Below are 20404 nucleotides of genomic sequence, written 5' to 3' on the forward strand. Positions count from 1 at the left end.
CTCATTTTTCAAAGCCATTTCAAAATTCCTTTTCAAATTGAATCCTTTTTGAGTTTTAGATAAAAACACTCATCACGGTAAACCATATGCACCAACAAGTTTGCTACCCCTTATGATAGATTTTTAACTTAATGAAAAAATTATTATTTCTCTATGTTTTTATGAGCACAAAATACATAATTAAATTATTTTAACTCTATTTCAAAAGATGCAAATTTTAGGGTGTTACACCACATCCTCTCTTCCCTGAGATAGAGGGATTTTAAGTATGCATTGGACATCAACGGGCAGAAACAAAGATCTCAGCAAGTCTACATCCCAGTTGACATCTATCGGATTAATCAACTCATCAACGTTACTAACCAGGTTGCGCCCTCTCGGAGTTTGGATTTTGAGGTCTTGGCTACCGGCCGGTAGCCAATTGTCCTTCCAGATATTGATTTGTGCTCCATCGCCCACTCACCAAATGTAACTCTTTCTGAAACACTCCAGGTCACCCAACACACTTTGCCATATGAATGAACTGCTATAGTGAGGAAGACTGCTCTGATGCTCTCCTCTTTTAAAAAAACTGCACAAATCTTAAAGCGTCATTATTATATTATGTAATTAATAATTAACTAGTTAAATGCCCGTGCATTGCTACGGGATAGCTAACATTTTGTACTAAAAATACACAGATCGCACGATAAGATAACAATACTGTAAAATTTAAATATCAACGTTAAAGTTACAGTTAATCCAAAAAGCAAAGTTTGTGAAATTAACAGTCATGGAGAGCACGGCGTCACAAGCTTACAAACTCTACTTTATAGACATTTCCGTGATGCGCCTAAGATAATGTTTTATATCGGCGGGAAGAAATCTCCGATATCCATTTCTTTCGTGCGCCAATAAATCCACGAATAAGTTCCGTCGCATCTCCATACCATCATGTACATAGGCTCGAGTGTATATGTCAATATTAGTGTCTGTCGCATGGGTAATACTGCGTCTCTTGAAAAATCTTCCACAAAAACTTAAAACAAAGTGTTATACTCACCGTATAAATATGTGTGGCTTTTGATCTATTCCACGCAGATATATATTGTAGAATAAAATATCCACTTAAGTGTCTGTGGCAAGATTCACGATCAGCGATATATAGAAATAGTTAAATCGTAGGTATTATTATTGCAAGCTATAGTAACTCTCCGTTAGTTACCCATCTATGTCATCTGCAATGTTTCCTTCGCGTCTGAATTTCCATTTAAAGACATCCTCATTCCATCCAGAAATATGTACATTCACTGCGTCTGTGTACTACAAGATAAATCCAAGAGTGTACCTGACATACATCAGCGCTGGTGTGTTTTTTCACTGATTTTTAATAGGTCTAGGATCAATCATGATAAGCATCTTCTCCTTCCGATCGAAAATATAAAGTATATACTTTCGAACGTGCAGCCATGGCAAAAGAAACTGCAAACATGATAACGTTTAGAATAGTATATAGGAAACAAGTAATAAAAGCAGGAGCAAGCGACTTACATATCTGCATTGTGCTAAGCTGTATTCCATATCCTCACATACACCAATCACAGCAGTCATTTCTTTCTTAGTGTATTTTTTACGGTATTCTGGCATTTTTGTTAAAGCACACATTTTCTGGAAGAGAAGGATATCGAGAGTCAGAATTAGTATAACTTGGCTTACTTTATACAATTAGGAGAACAACAAATAAGACAATATAATATAGCACGATAAGAATTTTAAAAATGTGCTTACATAGAATCTCAGGTCCATGTGATGCTTCGTAATACTATTGTATTTTTTCATTGTATTGTACTCTCGAGCTGCCTGAAAACGGACACCTAAGTTGAAACAGTTGTCAGAGATGTCTCGATTGTTCATTAACAACTCTTGTAGACCCTTGACACTTAGGGCAATCATGGAGGGATGAAAACCTTGAACCCAAGGCTTCCTGCAAAAGCATTAAACACAGATGATGGTTTTCGTCATATAAGATAGCACACTATTATTAGTAAATAAAGTAATTAAAATAAGCATGTAGCTTACTTCAACGTCGCTTCATCCTAAATTGCCATGACATAATCCCATAGTAACTCAGTCATCTCTTCCTTGTTCATTGACATGTCTTTCATGGCCTCAAATGCCCAAAACTCATCAGGGTCTTGGTTGGCATGGACTTGTGGGGATTTATTCTGAGTTTGTATATGTTGAGGGGTGCCCGTTTGAACCACTAAGCATTCGGCCTCCTCATAATGTTTTCTCTTTTTCGTGGACACTTGATCAGCCATCTTTGGATTCTCTATTATGGCACAGTCGCTTGGGCTTCCAATATTTTCATTCCTATCAAGATATGGAGCACCCTTTCATTTGTTTAACTCTGACAATAGCAAGATCGTCGTAAGCTTTAATCTAAATTCTTTCATATCATCCTACACGATAGTATGAACCTAATTAATTATTAATTAAAAACCCACAGCTAGTGCACACTCATAACTTATGGTAAGACGCATAGTTTACCTCATTGAACTCGTCTGACAAATCGTTCCTAGTCCAATACTCCATAAAGTTTATTAAGAATAAACCGCATGAAAAACCACATGCAACATTAGTAGAGGTTAAGGGTCACATTAGATCAAAAAGGAAAAGACACATAAAATTCAACTTATATGACATGCTATTATTTCTGACGTACCCATCTGTTTGTAATAATTTATCGTGGAAAATCTCCCTAACCAGCCAGGTATCAACCTCAACATCTAGCCATTTGTGCTCTTTCGGGTCTGTCTCCTCCAATATGAAATCTATCTATTTCCGCAATCCACCTCGCTATTTGTTCATAGAAGAACGAATCAATCAGCATTTCTAAAATATAAAATGTGTACAAATAGCTGTGTTAGGAAATACCCATAATTTTATTGAGGTCAACACGTCCGAACATCTCGCCCAAAGAGTCTAGCACTTAAACCTCACGTTTATCGGCGTTTATAACAGCAAGGTACCAATGTGTATTTGTAACATTTATTGGAAGGAACACCTATCAAATCAAACAATAAACATTTTATTGGGCATAAAAAATTAATAATGAAAGACCAATAGATCGTTTAAAAAAATTGCTACCATATCATGCTTCAAGTAAGCTAGCACCCTTTGAACGAAACCAGGACGCTGTGAAGTGCCACGGTTAGGGTAATTGGCTTCAATGGTCTCGTCCTTTTCTCCATCCTGCTTCATGATTGCAACTAAGCACGCAGTTTCAAGATAGATTGTACCTCCTTTCCTCTTTTTCAAACCCTCCTGGGCCTTCAGCAATTTAATATAAGCATATATGACCTGCATACATTTCGTCATTAGAGAGAAAGAGCATTGAAGTTGGCAATGTTTGATTGAGTATTATGACTTGCATCTGTTACCTCGTCAGACAAGTATTCATATGGCTGAAAAAGACATTCCATGTGGTTTCTCGACACCATAACATCATCTATGAGCACAAGCTCCTCATTCCCAGGTGAAGATGGAATTTTTTTGACAAATTCAATTATGGCTCTATTATCGGTACAAACATAATCTAAGAAAGAGGATTAAATTAAAGTATACAACAATAGTTAGCAGTTTTTCTAGGCTAATCCATCAAAGAGAAAATATCAATACCTTCTGGGACAACCGGGGAAGACATAGATTTTTTGGGTTCATTTTGTATGATTATGATTTCCGAAAGTCCTTTTTCTTTAGTCGGATCCACCCCAGAAGTTGTTAGGGCCTTTTCATCATGGGCCGTGCTAAAGCCCTGGTCAACTGGTAGAGCTTCGTGGGTAACTTCTGTACTCATGCTTTCTTGCAACCATCTAGAATCATCCATAGGCTCACTGGAATTTTCTGTTTGTACAATATCTTCTAAGGGGCCTCCATTTTCCTTCGAAACCTTTGCATCTGAACTATCCATCGAGACCTTCTCTACTCTTCTGAACCTTGCAATCTCTGTTCCTATGTTGTTTATCTAAAATTTGGAGATACCTAGACTTGTAATTAGTAATAACCCATCATACAATAAATGATTTGAATATGAAAATCAACTATCAATATAAAAATCAACTATCAAACCAATCCTGGTTACAATTGCCGGACGATGAACAGTAGACAAGAGTGAGAACAATATATTTTTACAAATAATGTCAGTGCGTTGCACGGATCCTGTAAATTTTATCTACACCTATAACGATGCATGTGCTTATAGCTTAGACGATAGAAATTTACAAATCTATTTTTTTAAATATAAAGCCCGTCTCATGATCTTTATGACCTATGTCGTATAGATTAGTTTATACAAAGCTAATAAAATTAGTTTCTCTCTTTTTTTCCATACTATTTGTATCACCTGTATCATTCAACGCGGACTCCGCAGCAAAGCCAAAGCGAGGTGGTGTAGTTTTTTTTACGAACTCTACACTGTCCGCGGATGGACGACGACGCAGGCTGGGGCTTGCCTATGCAGGCCTTATGCATCGCGGCGCTGTGTTCCTACAGGGCTTGCCCATCGTCGTCGACACGGACTCGACCAACGCACGCCGCCACCACCCATATATGTCTTGCCCAGCGATGGAGCCTCTCAACAGCTTAGCAAAGAATTCACAGATGGTTGCAAGTTCTGACTTCTGAGGCACAACCATTGCATATGCTTACCATTACATTACATAATCTAAAATTCGGTAGTTTGAGTACTTGCAAATCATGTTTTCTGTGGTCAAATACTCAAATGCAATGGCTCCAAGCCTCCAATCAAGAGACCGGCTGTAACAAGTATGCAACTCTGAATACGTTTTAAACAGGACAAGCAAGAAACAATGAAGCAATCAAAATTTCATATGGCCACCGTGGAAGTACCTGCGGAGCAGCGGTAGGTCCTTACGGATGAAGCGGCCGGTTTCGACGTTGACGACGAGCCGCGCATCGCTCTGCGCGGAGCAGCGGTAGGTCCTTATGAATGAAGCAGCCAGTGCCGACGTTTACGAAGCGTCGCTTCGGTGGATCTCGTATCTACGGAGGAAGGTGATGAAGGACAGGTAAAGGAAGAAGGGGAAGGAGTGGTATGCTCTATGAAGGACAAGTAAAGGAAGGGGAAGGAGAGGCAGCGTGATATATGGGTTTTCTTTTAGGATACGGAATTTGACCGAGGAACGAGCGGAGCGATACGGAGAGGCGATGACGATACCCTTACATACTTTTTAGGATACGACCGAAGAAGCAAAGAGGTGGCAGTAGACTAAGTGCAATACAATATTTTTTTCTGAATTTTATTCATGCTGCACCAGGCGAAATGCAGTAGTAACTACACAACCAGGTGAAGGCATATGTCATGTTGCAGTTCTGAAAGAGATCTAGTTTGTACAGCATGGCAGTTTGCTGCAAGAAGCAAAGAGGTGGCAGTAGACCAAGTGCACTATAATTTTTCTGAATTTTATTCATGCTGCACCAGACCAAGTGCAGTAGAAACTCATTAGTGAGTTACAAACTCCAGAAATGAAATTGGTTCAGTGAGCTCACAAACTCAAATTGGTTAAGTGAGGTAGTTGTGAAATTTCTACCAGCTCCAATACTGAAATTCTTAGGTAGACAACTTCATACTGTATGGGGATGTATATTAGTTTGCCAAGGTGAATCAAGTAAAAAAATACATTGCTAAACACCATATCTGGAAAGTGTGTACATAATTACCTGAGAACCAATGAAGGCTCACAATCTTCCAGGGACCTTCACTCAATGATGGGAATTCTCAGCAACCTAAGGAAATATCAGAAAGAAGAGTTAACTAATCACACGCTCCATTGCAATGAGATAATTCATCGGTCTACTAATAATCAACAAAAAGCTTTCTGAGAAGGTAGCCCATCACGGCTCAGTTATGTTGATTTTTGCCTAAGCTGGCTGTATATTCATCCACAAAACCAACTGTGATCAATCTAATTAACAAAATTAATTTCGCCAAATGGACTGTTAATAAGACATCAGAGTAAGTTTCATATGTGGTCTCTAAAGTTGTTCCACTTTCTCTTTTACATCCAGAAACTATTACTGAAGCTGAAGGAACTATGTGCTTGCAAGTGCAACTATGTGCCTGCAACTGCATACAGTGGAACACCAGCTTTCATGTTCATCAATTTTATAATTGTTTGCCCCAGTCAAGCATTAGTAGAGCACGTGGTCCTAAATCTATACTGAATTCAGATCCTGAATTGAGATTTAGGACCAGTGAGCAGTGAATGGAGACATTGATTAAACAGGTAGAAAAAGAAATTAAACAGATAGTAAAAGTAGCACAACAAAATCAAAAAAATTATATGGCAAAGGTGCTGCTGCATCCTTTTTCAGTCAAGGCTGGTTGCTAGTAGAGTTTCAGTTCTTACCCATGGATTGTTCTCTAGAAATTGCGGAACATGGATTGAAACTGCAGCTAGCATTAATATCGTTGAAAGTTTAAACTGAATACTTAGATGGCATGACAATATAAAATAAGTTTCCATGTATTTATAACTGATCCATAAGTCACCATGCATATTTAGTCGAGGAAAAGAACTACTGCAAAGAGCATGCCACATATTATGTTGTAAGGACCAGTATGCACACTCTGCACACAGAGCATATGGTACATTTTTGTGAGAAATAACATCACTCGATTAATCCATTGCTCCATGTGTGTGTATATATATATATATATATATATATATCAAAAGGCCAGGCCATATTTCATTTCACCATTACCTAAAGATCTCACCATAACCAAGAATAGATCAATCTGTGTTCTTTTGAAACAGTGGTTATAAAAATTGCACATTGGTATGATTTCCGTAAGTCATAGGTTTCAGTTAGTACAGTTCTAAACAATCTGATGAGGTTCCAGTGGTAACAAATAATTAGCAGCACTACTATGAAATCAGGAGGTCCTCCAGTTGTATAAACTAAGTCGTATGAAAAAACATGTGCCAAAAATCATGAACAAGCTTTCAGTCAAAAAAAAACATGAACAAGCTGCACTGGAACACATGTTTCTTTCAGAGATTCATGAATAGAAGCTAATTTTTTCATGATAGACCTTGGGATGCAAACAACTATACATGAATTCCATTTTGTCTGTGAAATTCAGAGCAACAAGGGCAATGCAATATATTGTCCGACAATGAATAGTAATGAACCAACAACTAATAGAATAGACCCTCTCGTCCAGCACTTACAGAAATAGCTTGCAAAAAAATATGCACCTGCACAAGCTTGACAGAGACCTGTATTTTTGAAGAGTGATCTGCATAGGTATCAAACCATTATATCAGTGTTAATCTTTCGGTCATTCTATACTCCGAAAAGCAGAAAACTATACAGATTACTTAAGTTGATATATTTCGATCACACAGAGAGCAGCTTCTCTTTTGGTCTTACCTTATGAAACAGAAAAATGTTCTACCACTCAAGATGATCCAGAGTTGAAAAAAGTCAAGTATATCTTTTGTTATTTCAAGAAATTTGTAATTGTAAGTAGAAGTGAAATTCTGCAAGCAGATATGATCACTAAACAACAAAATTATAATCCTGAAAATATTCAGGGGATGACCATTATTTCATATACCTGACTACTTGGCTGTGGGCAGACCGTGCTTTAGTTTCTGCTTCTTATGATCGTTGCATGCCAACACTCGACGATTGGTGCATGGATTCAGACGGTGTATCCTCCAAACAAGGTTGGTCCCTGAGATATAACAAAAAAAGAAAGGAAGATGTTGGCAGTACTGATAGAGATACCACTGAAGATATCCAAATGCCTAATAATGGCCTATAGTTGCAGTAGTGGCACAAGCAAGTACTATGTAGTAACTCATTATCTTGGAACTTGAGTACTCACTGATTTGCAGGCTAAAAAATTTGACAACAACCATGTTAGCATTTTGTGCCCTTTTCATTTTTTTCCTACTAAAGACTGCCATTTAATAAATTATTGTCCCCTGTTATAGACTTATAGTATCATATTTAAAGAAATCTGTGATCCAGTATGGCACCAAAAAGGTTCTTTCTTCTTATTTGCAATGACTGAACTTACCGGGTTTACAATTTGAATGCTTGTCTTTACTTACCATCTTCTGCATATTTACCTCATTCACAGCATCAACTGATTATATGTGATTATTATTTTCCTAAGGTGCTCTGTGAGGTGAACTATGTGCCTGCAACTGCATACACGTGGTCCTAAATCTATACTGAATTGAGATCCTTTTCCTTCTTTATATTTCGTTTTGTTTGTGTCTCTGTATACTGAAGTAAATATTACCTGACGAACACAGATTTGTAGGCCATACCGTAAATCACCTACAAAGGTTCCATTAAAATGACCTATGAAAATTATATGAAGTAATGAATTCAAATAAAGAAGGGCGGGCCTGGTGCAAGCGGTAGAGTCTTACCGCCTGTGACCGGAAGGTCCCGGGTTCGAGTCGCGGTCTCCTCGCATTGCACAGGCGAGGGTAAGGCTTGCCACTGACACCCTTCCCCAAACCCCGCACAGAGCGGGAGCTCTCTGCACTGGGTACGCCCCTTTTTTTTAATGAATTCAAATAAAATAATTTCACCTGCAAATAATATTAGGTGCCATTAGAAAAACAAAAAAAATCGAGGTGCGAAAATAATTCAAGTTACAAACATAGTATTGGTTCCATTCAGAAATGGAGTTCATAGTTATTTTAAGTTTGGTACAAGACTAATGGAATATATAAAGCCAAAATACCATTATGTAATCTTGATTGTTTTGTATTGGTCAATCTGAGATTTCTAAGCTGTATCAAGTTATTCGCATGAAGATAAGCCATGTCACCCAATCCAACATTACAGAAGTAAACAGGGTAATTCATAAAACGAAATTGGAGCAAGTTCAAGCAACCGAGGCTTTCAGTAGTTAAAAAATTTGAGAGAAACTCTGTAGTCGCCATCAAATTCGTGTAGCATGTAAATAAAAGAAAAACAAAATAACATCTCAAGATCTAGCAAGAGAGAGGTATCCACATTATGCATTAGGAACTGCAGCAGGAGTCCTGCCCCATGGTCAGGTTTATTAGAATTAGACCATACGACCATAGTGGAAGCATTTATTTATATAGCCTTAACGATACAATAAAAAATCCATAAAACAGTTCTCGAGGGCTTAGAGAAGAGATATGTGACAGCATTTATATGAGTGATCTAATGGCCGGTGCTGCATGCCAGCCGGCACTTGTGCATGAAACTTATCAGTCCGGTAACACACTAATAATTACTCAAGTGTTGCTTGTATGTGTAGAACTCCAAGAAAAAAAAAGCAGACATGATTAGAGAATGTCACAAGCATTCTAATTCACTGTATTTGAGTAATTAGTAGTCAGTGAGTTCACTTCAACTATGTATTTCACATTTGCTTACAACTCAAAATTCAAACCTGAGCAAGAAGACTGTATGCTATAGAAATTCTACTTATGCACCAAATGGCTCCAAAATATCAAATTGCAAATTCAGGTGATTGTACTTAGGCAAGTTCAACAGTTTCATTCAAAACAAAATTACAGAAACAAAGGGTTCATGAAGAATGGTTGTTGATGTCCTACATGTGCAGCACTAATTTGTTTGTTCTCTCTAGATCATTAAAGAAAACCCATCCGAGGATGAGATTGCTGGACTAACAAAAATGTTCAGAACATGGTAAATTCTTAAAATGTTTTTGTTTTTCAAGGAAGCTTAAGGTAACTTCCTCACACTTCTAAAGTGAAACTAATCAGAGTTAGACATGAATGTTTTTCCAATTCCTATGGTCCTGAGATTCAATCAGCCATCAGTTTCCAATGTCAGAGTTTGTTAAATAAGAAACTGTACAGTTGGAAATCAAACTCTTGCCATATAAATTCTTTGCAAGTAGCGAACCCCCCCCTGTTATGAAAAAATAAAATTGGTTTCAAAACTAAAGTAGACCTTAAGAAGTGATAGCCACTGCCAGAACTAACCTGAGTTTAGTTCCAGTAGAACAATTGCCTAAGTAGAACACATGCAAATTCAGAACTAGACTTCAAAACTTTTTTCGAAGATTGTCTGCTAAACATTCATAGCTCTAGATTTCAGTCCAAATAGCAGAATGATTGTAACACAAATGATTGACGGAAGTAATGTAAGAGAACCAAATGCCATTGTGGGATTTGTTGTTGCCTTAAACTATACTGTGTACCACAAATGATTGATGGAACTAATGTAAGAGACACAATCTGTACGGGCAATCACCTCATATATTTTGCTAGACTGGCTGAACTTTTTAATCAAAGTCGTCATCCCAGAAATTCCCTCTATCCAGCTTATCAAAAAATGTTATCAGAAACTGCTGCAGCATGTCACCTGAAGGTTTGAGTAAATTAGTAAAATCATGTTTTATTTCTTTACTCGATTTTAATAGTCTGTGGGAAACACCAGTAAGCAGCTATTTGGGGTTTAAGCACACTTAGGATGACAGATCTGATCCTAGCAAATAAATAGCATGTGACACAAACAGTTCATCCATTGATCTACATTCACCTATCAGCGTGGACATGATTTGATTGCCTATGTGATCGAACTAAAGGGGGAACAAAAGCACAAACCTTTTATTACATGCAGACGCACAGTCACACAGATGAACCACAATCCTGTACCACGTCGGCTGCAAGAGCATGAAGAACATTGCGGTGAATAGATTGTAGCTTTTAAGTACAGATTCTACTGGAGATTAGTGGTCAATCTCAAAACACCAAATTAGCTGGCCTTACCTTGAGGCTCGTGGTTCTCCGGTGATGGAACGACGATGCCAACCAGGGGACGGGCTTTGTGCTACCGCAGCGAAGATCTGGGCGGAAGCTTGGCGATGGTGGTGGCTCCGGCAACTTCGTGCGGCCAGAGGGGGCAGGGGCGCAATCCGCGTCCTCCTCTGCCGCGTGGAGAGAGGAAGGGGAACCTTGTGTTCAGGACCTCATCCACTGCACAAGTGCCATCGAGGGCTCTGCTCCACCATGAGCCCGACGGGGAGAAGAAGAGGAGGGGAGCGAAGGGCGGCACTGTGGGCGGTCTCGGCGATGGAGCAGGCGAGGGAGGCGGCGTCGGCGCGTCGTCTCTCCTCACGTCCGCGGCAGTACCGAGGGGCCCAGATGCGGCGGCGGCGCGAGGTCCCAAGGAGGCCAGGACGGGTCGGAGCAGCGCCGTTCCGCGCCGAGTTGAGAGAAAGGTGAGGGAGGACGATGGCGTGGGCGCGAACCTCGGCGGTCCTTCTCCTTCTCGGCGATCCGTCGGCCGTGGATTGGAGGCTCGGGGCGGGGCAAGGACAACAGAGCGGGCGCGCACGGCGAGGTCGAGCTCTCCGTGGATCCTTTGTATATGATTGGATCGGTGGATGGACAAGATCTGCGTGATTTCAGGAGGAGATTGTGAGCGCCGGGGAAGAGAGCAGGGAGGAAATCACGCGCGTGCCGGGGAAAGCGAGCGAGTATCGCACGCCGGGCGGGTGTGTTTACGGGGGATCAACGATTCTGTTATGGATTTTTTAGTTGTAGAGATTTAACTTTTTCACCCGTGCTCCATCTGCATCCGTCAAGACCCGAGCCGGCACAGCCCATACTCGGCCATCTAGTCAATCACAAGTTCATCTTCCTCTCGATTCTTTCTCGCTCCAGAAGTTCTTCGTGAACAGCGGCGGCACTGGAAAGACTAGCCGAGGCCTCGGCCACCTCTTAACCGGCTGGCGGTGGCCACTTGCACTTGCTTTCCGCAACCTCCAGCTAATTCTACATCATGCCCACGCCAGTAGCTGCGTCCATGTCCTGTGTGTCCAGTCCGGTGTCCGCCGTCTCGCCGGTTAACTTCGAAATTTCGCATCGTGCACACGCCGGCGGCCGCGTCCAAATCCTGAACGCTGCTGGCCTGTTCGTAATATTCTGAAATCTGAATCTATGTTGAGAAATAAATGTCCACCACGCAGCTGTCACAATGGCATATGATTCCTCGATGACCAAGAGCCAGTAGTGGAGATATGCATGCCGTGCCGTGATCCAACAGGACGAGGGCTTGGAGCGGCTGCTGCCATGCAGAGACTCTCGTCGAGCGTGGCCATGTCAATTGTGAATTTGCTGTGTATGGGCTGGACGTGGGTAGATCGTGGCCCAAACAAAGGTCCAGCCAAATACTTAATTAACAAATGGCAAATAAATAGTTCCCTAAAAAAATGGCAAATAAATAGCGATTTGCTTTTGTGATGCGTGCAAATTTTTAAAATAGGTGTACCAGAGCAATTCTCATCTATATTACTTGGTTCTTTATGTTGAGAATTCTTATGATCAATTAGGGAATAATCCCAAGGGGTGTCTTTTTAGGCAACATATCATATGCAAACCAATCAACTTGTGCAAATTTGGAAACTACCCATCAGGATCACTGGATGTTGATCCAATAGATGGGGTGAGGGGGCTTAAGCGCAAAAAAAAGGACGGCGGGTGGGGGGCTTAAGCGTAAAAAAAATCCCACCTCTCACCCCAGCATCTAGTGGTCCTGATTGGTAGTTTGCACATGTTAGTTGGTTTGCACCTGATACGTTGCCGTCTTTTTACCCCTATCTCTCTTACACACTTTTAACTGTCCACGTATGTGTGTGTATATATAGGGAGAGTATATTCAGTAGCTAGCTACAAAATAAGTTATTATGTAGCCACCTCCATTTATGATAATTTTATATACTAATTTACGAGATGTGAAAAATTATTGGCAATTCTTTTGGTAAGATTTTCCTAAAGTGTGGATACGATAAGTGCCACAAGGAAATAGATTTTAAAACCCTCTTATCTTAAAATTAGATTAAGTATCTTAGATTCCTTGATCATATTCAAGAGAATATGTGTGGGTCCGATACAAAGATTGTATGGACAGTTCAGGCATTTCATGGTTGTGAAGATACATCTATAAGATGATTTAGAGTGTGTGAAGTATCCAGACTCGGCCATGGAGTTGGTAAATAATGGTTCATGTTGTGAGATCATTATCCTGAACACTACTGAATTTTTGTGCCTACAATGATGATTGTTTGGTATAACAAAAGTTTAGTTACATATCCAAAAGGATAAATGGAATCTATAAGAAAGACATCAAGATCATAGCAGGATCATTGTTAGTGAATTGCTATTTGCCAACTTCGTGTTGGGGTCAGGTAGATTTACACACTCCTAATTTGAGATTAACTGCATATCCCCTATATGTATTTAGTACATGGGAATCCATGAAGATTTTCTATTTGCGTAAGATTGGGTTACGTTGTATACATACCAATCTCACCACCGCAGCGTAAATTTATGGGCACGCACAGGAAACTAGGGATCAATGTGAGATTTCAATCTTCGTCAATTATTAAGTTTCTAGACCTCTGATGGAGGATCTATTTACGGCCTCATACGCTAGTTGTAGTTTGATAACAAGCATTTCTAGGCATTAGGGAGAGATTTGAAGCACCATAAATAATGCCAGGAAATTATTTGGAATGCATAAGACATTTCAAGCTCAGGATCATGTACTAAATGAACTAAATTTTGAGTTCAAAGAATTATTGATTTGCATAATATTGCAAATAAACTACCAAATGCATTTACTGGTTACTAAGATGTTTTTAAACCTATTAATCTATTGCAAGTATATGCCTGAAAGAGTAGTGGTGCCAAGTGAAACCACTCAACTCTCAATTATAAATAAGAAGGGGAGAAGTATGGCCATAAAGCAGGATTATTCATGCTAGCAATAGAAGTTTTTCCTTCTAAGATAGTAAATGCAGGTCAACCTATGGTTGGCGAAACCTTTTGGGTAAATATTAATTATTATTACCTAGTGGATGGATGTCATCCACAAACCTAGCTCAGAGGTGCACCTAAATACTGATGCTGGGATATCAGAAAGCCCTGACTCTCGTTTTGGGAAGTCACGATGAGTCATTCAGGGTACTTTAAGTTTTGATAGACCGGAGAATTATATGATAGAAAGGCTACATGTGTCGACATGTACTTCTCTGAATAAATTGTACACAATATTCCAAGTTATCCAGTCTATAAGACCATGGCAGAGTGATTTGTTCACTCTTACTAAAACTTGTTGAGTGATATAATACATGCAGAGATAGTCTTGCTCACTAGAAAAGAGGTGTTTTGGGTTATGATGCCAACACCTCATGGTACCTTTATTGTGGGTACATAAGTATTTTTGTCCTAGAATGGATTGAGAACAATATGGTGGTGAGATCAAAGCAAGACTAGTAGCACAAGGGGTTTACGCAAAGCCCAGGCATTGATTTTTAATGCAAATTATTCTCTATAGTAAGTGTTATAAATTTCCGATACTATCTTTTGATTAGCAGTACAAAAGCAATTATCATTGCAGTTGATAGTTGTGGTGATTGCATATATTTATATGATCACTTGATTTGGTGTATTTGTGAAGCTTCCAGGAAGGAGTTCACATACCCAACCCTCATATATGAAATCGCAACACATATTGTGTATTGCTTAAGTCAAAATATGGCTTAAAGCAATTAAGTCAAATTTAGTACAATCGACTTTGTGTGTATTCCCTAAACTGAAGGGATACAAGATTGATTACACGTGGTGTTCATTTTGAAGTCCTTGATTGGATTTCATAGTGTTATATGATAGTCAATAATCTTGACATCATTAGTGATGAACACATGTTAATAACACATTGTAATCTAAAACAGAGTTTGGGATGGAAGATATGTACTAGACCAAAATTTCATTTTGTGTTTATGATCCAAGCATCTTCTCTCAGGATTTTGTACAAAAACTATCTATATCCACATCATATTGAGTGATTCAATATGAAGGTATCATATGGTTGTTCTACCTCATGATAGAGGAATATTGCTTTATGCCATAGTGATTGAGATGAGATATTGGGACATGCGGTCCATTATCTCTGTGCTATTTATGCGCTAATAAATCTTGCAAAAGTTTTCGACCAGATATTATTTTTGCAATGATTTGCTATCTAGTAGCAGCGCTACACCTACCAAATGTTGGTGGATTGAAGTTAAGAATATCTTTTGATATCTCAAATAGCACATGTGGTCTTGGTGTAATCCATGATCCGATTATGTGGATATAATGATTCTAGTTATCTATAAGATCCCCAAATTCCAGATCATTGAAATACATGAATATGGAAAAAACATTTTATTATAGTCTTTAAATAGACATTTAATGGTCAATTCCATTAATTATTCTAACATTGTATTGTATAAGGCTTCACATTAATGTGTATAGCTTGATAGAATGATATATGACATACTGAAGTTACGTGGTGTTGATTCTATGAATCAATGGTTATTATCTATAAAGGTAATGCAACTTGTGTTGTGTAAATGGAGACAAGTTATACTTAATGCAATATTTTGCACTAAGATTGTTCTGTTCCATAGGTGATATGGGCATATGAACATTTACAAACTAAGTCTTGTGATAATCTTGTGGAGATATTCACAGAATCTACCATACTCCACATTTCTTACGTGTTGAGTGCGTTGGTATGAATTTACTTCGAGGTTTGCTAGTATCAGGGGAGTCTCTCTGATTAATAACTTGTTACAAACATCATATTGCACTCTTTTCTTTGTATGAGGCTTTCCTTAGGGTTTCTCATATAAAGTTTTTAATGAGGCAGTATCAACACAATGTTATGTCATATCATCCAGTTTTTCCCACAAGGGTTTTTGGTGGATGATATTGGGACATAAGATGTGTAACACCCTTGGTGTTAAGCATGCACTTAACCTTGACATTGCATGATCACAATCATCATTGAACATTCATGATCATAGGCATATCATGTATTCCATCTTTGTTGGCTCATACTGCATATGATATTACTTAATTACCATACTTAAGTAAGGGTTTACATGCAACTAATGTATGAAATGTGTGTGTGACCTTGTGAATGCTTTAAACATGTTTAAAATAGCATAAGGAATCACTTTGGTATTCATGACTAAGTCTAGTTTAGTCTCTAAGTCATGGATATGGTGTATGACATTATTTTAAAGTGCCATGTTTGACCTAGTTTGAACTATGTGATAGAGTCTTTGCATGGCAGTGAACCTTTAAGCAAAGTTGTAGTATTTGAGTAGGGCAACAACTTTTATGTTTGGGTCTTGAGCTAATTCAGTGCTTAGCTTAGTCATTTTGAGCTCACAAAAATCTGAAAAACTCAATTTCCAAAGGAAATTTTCGAAGTCGTATTCGGTTTACAGTTTCGCTGGCTCAACTTTGGGCTGATTTTACTCGGTATTGGTTGCGAATTGGAACTTGATCCTTTAATGGAAATTGTAGATGGTATATAGGTCTACAACTTTTATTTAGATGGTTTGCGTTAATGCTTCATGGTGTAGGAGTTTTAGCGCTGTGAACTCGCGCTGTCAGACCGGTACCAGAGCTCTGCTGATCGAACTAAATGGCGTCTTCAGTGGCCGACCGACGCCAGCGCTTGGACGCCACGTGGAAGCCACCCGTCACCGACGTCTTGACCTGCCAGGCCACGCCGGGCCGCAGCTCTCCCACTCAAGCCCGCGCTCGCCCGTGACCTCTCCGCGCCCTCAGTTCCACTGCCTGCTTCCTCTTTCGCCTTTGAGCTCACCCGCAGCAAGCACAGCAGCAGCACCGCAGTGCCACTGGCGCCATTGACGGCACCAAGATCGCCCGCGTCGTGAAATCGCCCCGTAGCAGCTTCACTGTACCCCTACCGCACCACCGCAACCGCCTTGCTCCCTCGCCGCGCTTGGTAAGGCCGCAGCGCCACACACGGACTTCGCCGGTGTCCGCCGCCGAGCTCCGTCACTGTGGCCACACCGCCTCCGACCACCATGTGCCTTGCTTGTGTGTTCGCTAGTCTCACCGTAGCATGTAGAGTCTAGGTGTAACCATCGATTAAGCTTCCATGGCCAGCTCCGGCGTCTCGCCGTCGAGCCACGCCGTCGCCCCGCCATGAACGCCGCTATCGTGCTTAGCTCCATCAATCGGTCCAATTAGCTAGCTCATTGTGTTCGCAATGTCTTGTTGATCGTCTTGGTACCGGCGATGTCACCGGAAAAGCTCGCCGCCGGCGAAGTCCGGCCGAGCCACGTCGCGCATCGTGGCTTCGTCGCTACAGTGACTCAATTGAAAAAGATAGTTCATTTATTTTAGTTTTTGCATGCAACTTTGGAAAATCATAAGTGGAGTTATTGAGGTCCAATTTTGTTGAGTCAAATTTTGTTGTGTTCCTAATGAAGTGTAGTTTTTTTTATAAAAATATGAAATATACAATTTATTGTATTTTTCTTGGTAATTAAAATGTATTTAAATAAATGCTTTTTGAATGTTAGTAAACTTGTAAAATAGATATCTTGAGCTAGAAAAGTGATAAAATTGTGATTCCAAGTTTGTTGGTCTTGTGTTGACATGCTCTAGCTAGAAAAAATATATAATCTGTTGTTTGACACTTTTCTATAGGATTTATTATTTTCACTAAAATCGACCTTACTAGCTTGTCATTTTTGTAAAGAATATTTTACTTGGTAAATGGCATGAAACTTTTACAGTAGTCTTGTGGTAGTACTTGGAGGTCACTGTAATTTTCTGAGAATTTATTATGCACATTTGGTATAGATTTATTATTTAATTTAATTATCTAAATAAATTAATAAATGCAATTAAATAAATAGTTTGGGCTTTGCCATTATGTTTTCTAGAGTGTATTTGATGCCCCTGAACTGTTGGTGTACTTGGTGGTGTCAAATTTTGAATGCTTACATGTAGTAGAAATATTGTCGCTTTATAATTCGATTTAATATGTTTTCGGACATATTCTGTTGCTTGTTATGTTGCATAGTCAAAATGATGTTTTCTGTAGAAATGGTTAATAAAAAAGTTGTAGGTAACTTCTTCATCTATCTTGTGTTAAAATTTCAGGTCAATAGGCCAAAGGGTTTAGGAGTTCTATCTGTTTAAAGTTAGTTTTCCGAATTGCTTGTTCTCTGAAATTTCTTGACAGCACTGCATAGATTACCTTTTTTGTCTTGGATAGATTATGATTCAGCTTTTGGTGATTAAATAAGAGTTGTAGAAAATTTTATAAGCTTTTCAGAAAGTCTAAGATCACAGCATTTGGATAAGTATAACTTCAGTTATGATATAAACTTGTAACTGTCATGTGTAACTTAGATATTGCTTTGTGTGAAATTTGTAAATAACTAGAGAAGAGATATGCACCTACTAGGCAAATAAGAAGTTAGCATTGTTATCATTTTGCTACTTAACATCATTGTCGCAGCATGTACATTCCGTTATCACATCCTCAGTGATCCATCTTATGCATTCATGGTACTTATTTATGCATATGCATGCAATAGGTGCAACCGAGAGGATCACACTAGTGGAGCTCGACGCTGAGCCGTAGGAGGAGAATCAGGAAGTTCAGCACCTGGAGGTTCCCAGAGAAGGAGAGCCTGAAGCCGATCACCTTTCCGAGTGCCCCGATCACCAGCCTTCGATGTTTGTGAAAGACAAGCCCCAGAGCATTATAAGTCTCCCTATTTTATTAATGTCACTTAAGTTATTAATATTGATGCATTACGTGATAGGAGTTGTTTGAAAACAATTGCTGCATAATACCTTCCTTGACCAGAAATATCTACCATGAATCCTATTTAAGTCCAGAAACGTTTATCATGCTTAGCTATGCTTAGATCGGTAGAAATCGGGTGATTTCCTGTCACCTGAGCTATAGGTGATAACTTAATCACGATTGGCTATATTGTGCTATCGTGGAAAATAACCTGGTAATGTGGAATAAAGGGAGATCGGGCGGAGTCTTATAAGCGGTATTGTATGTTGGTTGTTTGAGATCCTTTGCGATTTCGTTGGACTACCGGGTTTATATGGGCTCAAGTATGATTGTTTGATCACTTCGGTGATTGCTATTGTACTTGTGCTCTTATAAATTGGACGGTTCTGTGACAAGATGCATTGTACTCTTTTCTTTATGTGAGTTTTCCATTTATGGTTTCTCATATAAAGTTTTTGATGAAACAATGTTCAACACAAAGGTATATGTTATATCATCTATTTTTCCCCACCGGGGTTTTTTGGAAGATGATATTTGATGCATATTGACCATATGGTCAAGGTGTTTTTAGACTAAGGCTTTGAGTTTAACTTAAAGGGTCTAATAACATTGGTGATTGTATATCATGGTGTTTCTTATTATTTTTTCCACTGGGTTTTAAGGAGTTTTGCCTGGTATACTGGTATTACTTTGGTTTTTTCCCACATGGTTTTTCAAAGATTCATAATGATGCATAATAGATGAACAGTGAAGACTACAGGGAGCTAATTGAGTGTTGAGAATTATTATTTAGGGGGTGTTTGGCATGGCTCTGGAGCTGAACTCCAGCAACTCCAGCCAATTTTCCAGCCAAACACCCCAACTCCAAAACTCCATGGAGCTGCCAATTCCATGGAGCTGTAGTGCAAATGGAGGTGGAGTTTTGGAGCACCTCTTTTGCAGCTCCGACTCCACCTAGAGCTGGCTCCACCTAGAGCTCCGACTCCAACTAGAACTGGCTCCACCTGGAGTTCTGGAGTGGAGCAGCTCCACCCAGAGTTAGAGCCATGCCAAACAGGGCCTTATGATCCATTAGGGAATAATCCCAAGGGGTGTCTTTTTACCCCTCTATCTCTCTTTCACACTTATAACTGCCCACATGGGCTCTGTATATTTATATATATACAATATTGTTCAATGGAATACACAGACATCATTTTACATCGTTCGATGTGTCTCGCTCTCTCTACTTTTAACACTTTAAATATAGACATCTTATATTCTGAATTTCTTGCTAGACAAAGTGGAGAATAAGGATGACTTTGTAAATTACGCACAAGATATAGAAAAACTGTTGGAGGGTATAAAATATATAAAACAATTACAAGGTCGCTTGTACACCTTACACAAACAACACGTTAGCCTGTTTTTATTAAGTATAGGATATTGTTAAAATGGATCATGAATTATTTTATCTCTCCACACTCCACAGTCTAAGGCACATCGGTCTGGTGCATTGCTCTTAAGATATTTTGCATGAATGAAAAATGGTTTCGACGAAAGCATGCTTGTAGATATCTGAAGGATAGCATTTAATTTGGTTTAAGAATGTGCCCAATATGGCAAAAACGCTAGAGAGGACAGGATAAGTTACAGACCAGATAAGTGACCTACTAAAAAAACTCCAGTACTACAAGGATCGAGGTTACAACTAACGACCAACAACGAACACTATTCATGGTCTGGTTTGGCC

General features: G+C 39.3%; 1 pseudogene; it reads right to left on the bottom strand.

The window, feature by feature from the left end:
• Positions 1-1050: 1050 nt before the first annotated feature.
• Positions 1051-11704, bottom strand: LOC136467908 (uncharacterized; annotated as a pseudogene).
• Between the last annotated feature and the right edge of the window lie 8700 nt (positions 11705-20404).

Source organism: Miscanthus floridulus, chromosome 7, assembly GCF_019320115.1.
Source record: "Miscanthus floridulus cultivar M001 chromosome 7, ASM1932011v1, whole genome shotgun sequence".
Taxonomy (NCBI): Eukaryota; Viridiplantae; Streptophyta; class Magnoliopsida; order Poales; family Poaceae; genus Miscanthus; species Miscanthus floridulus.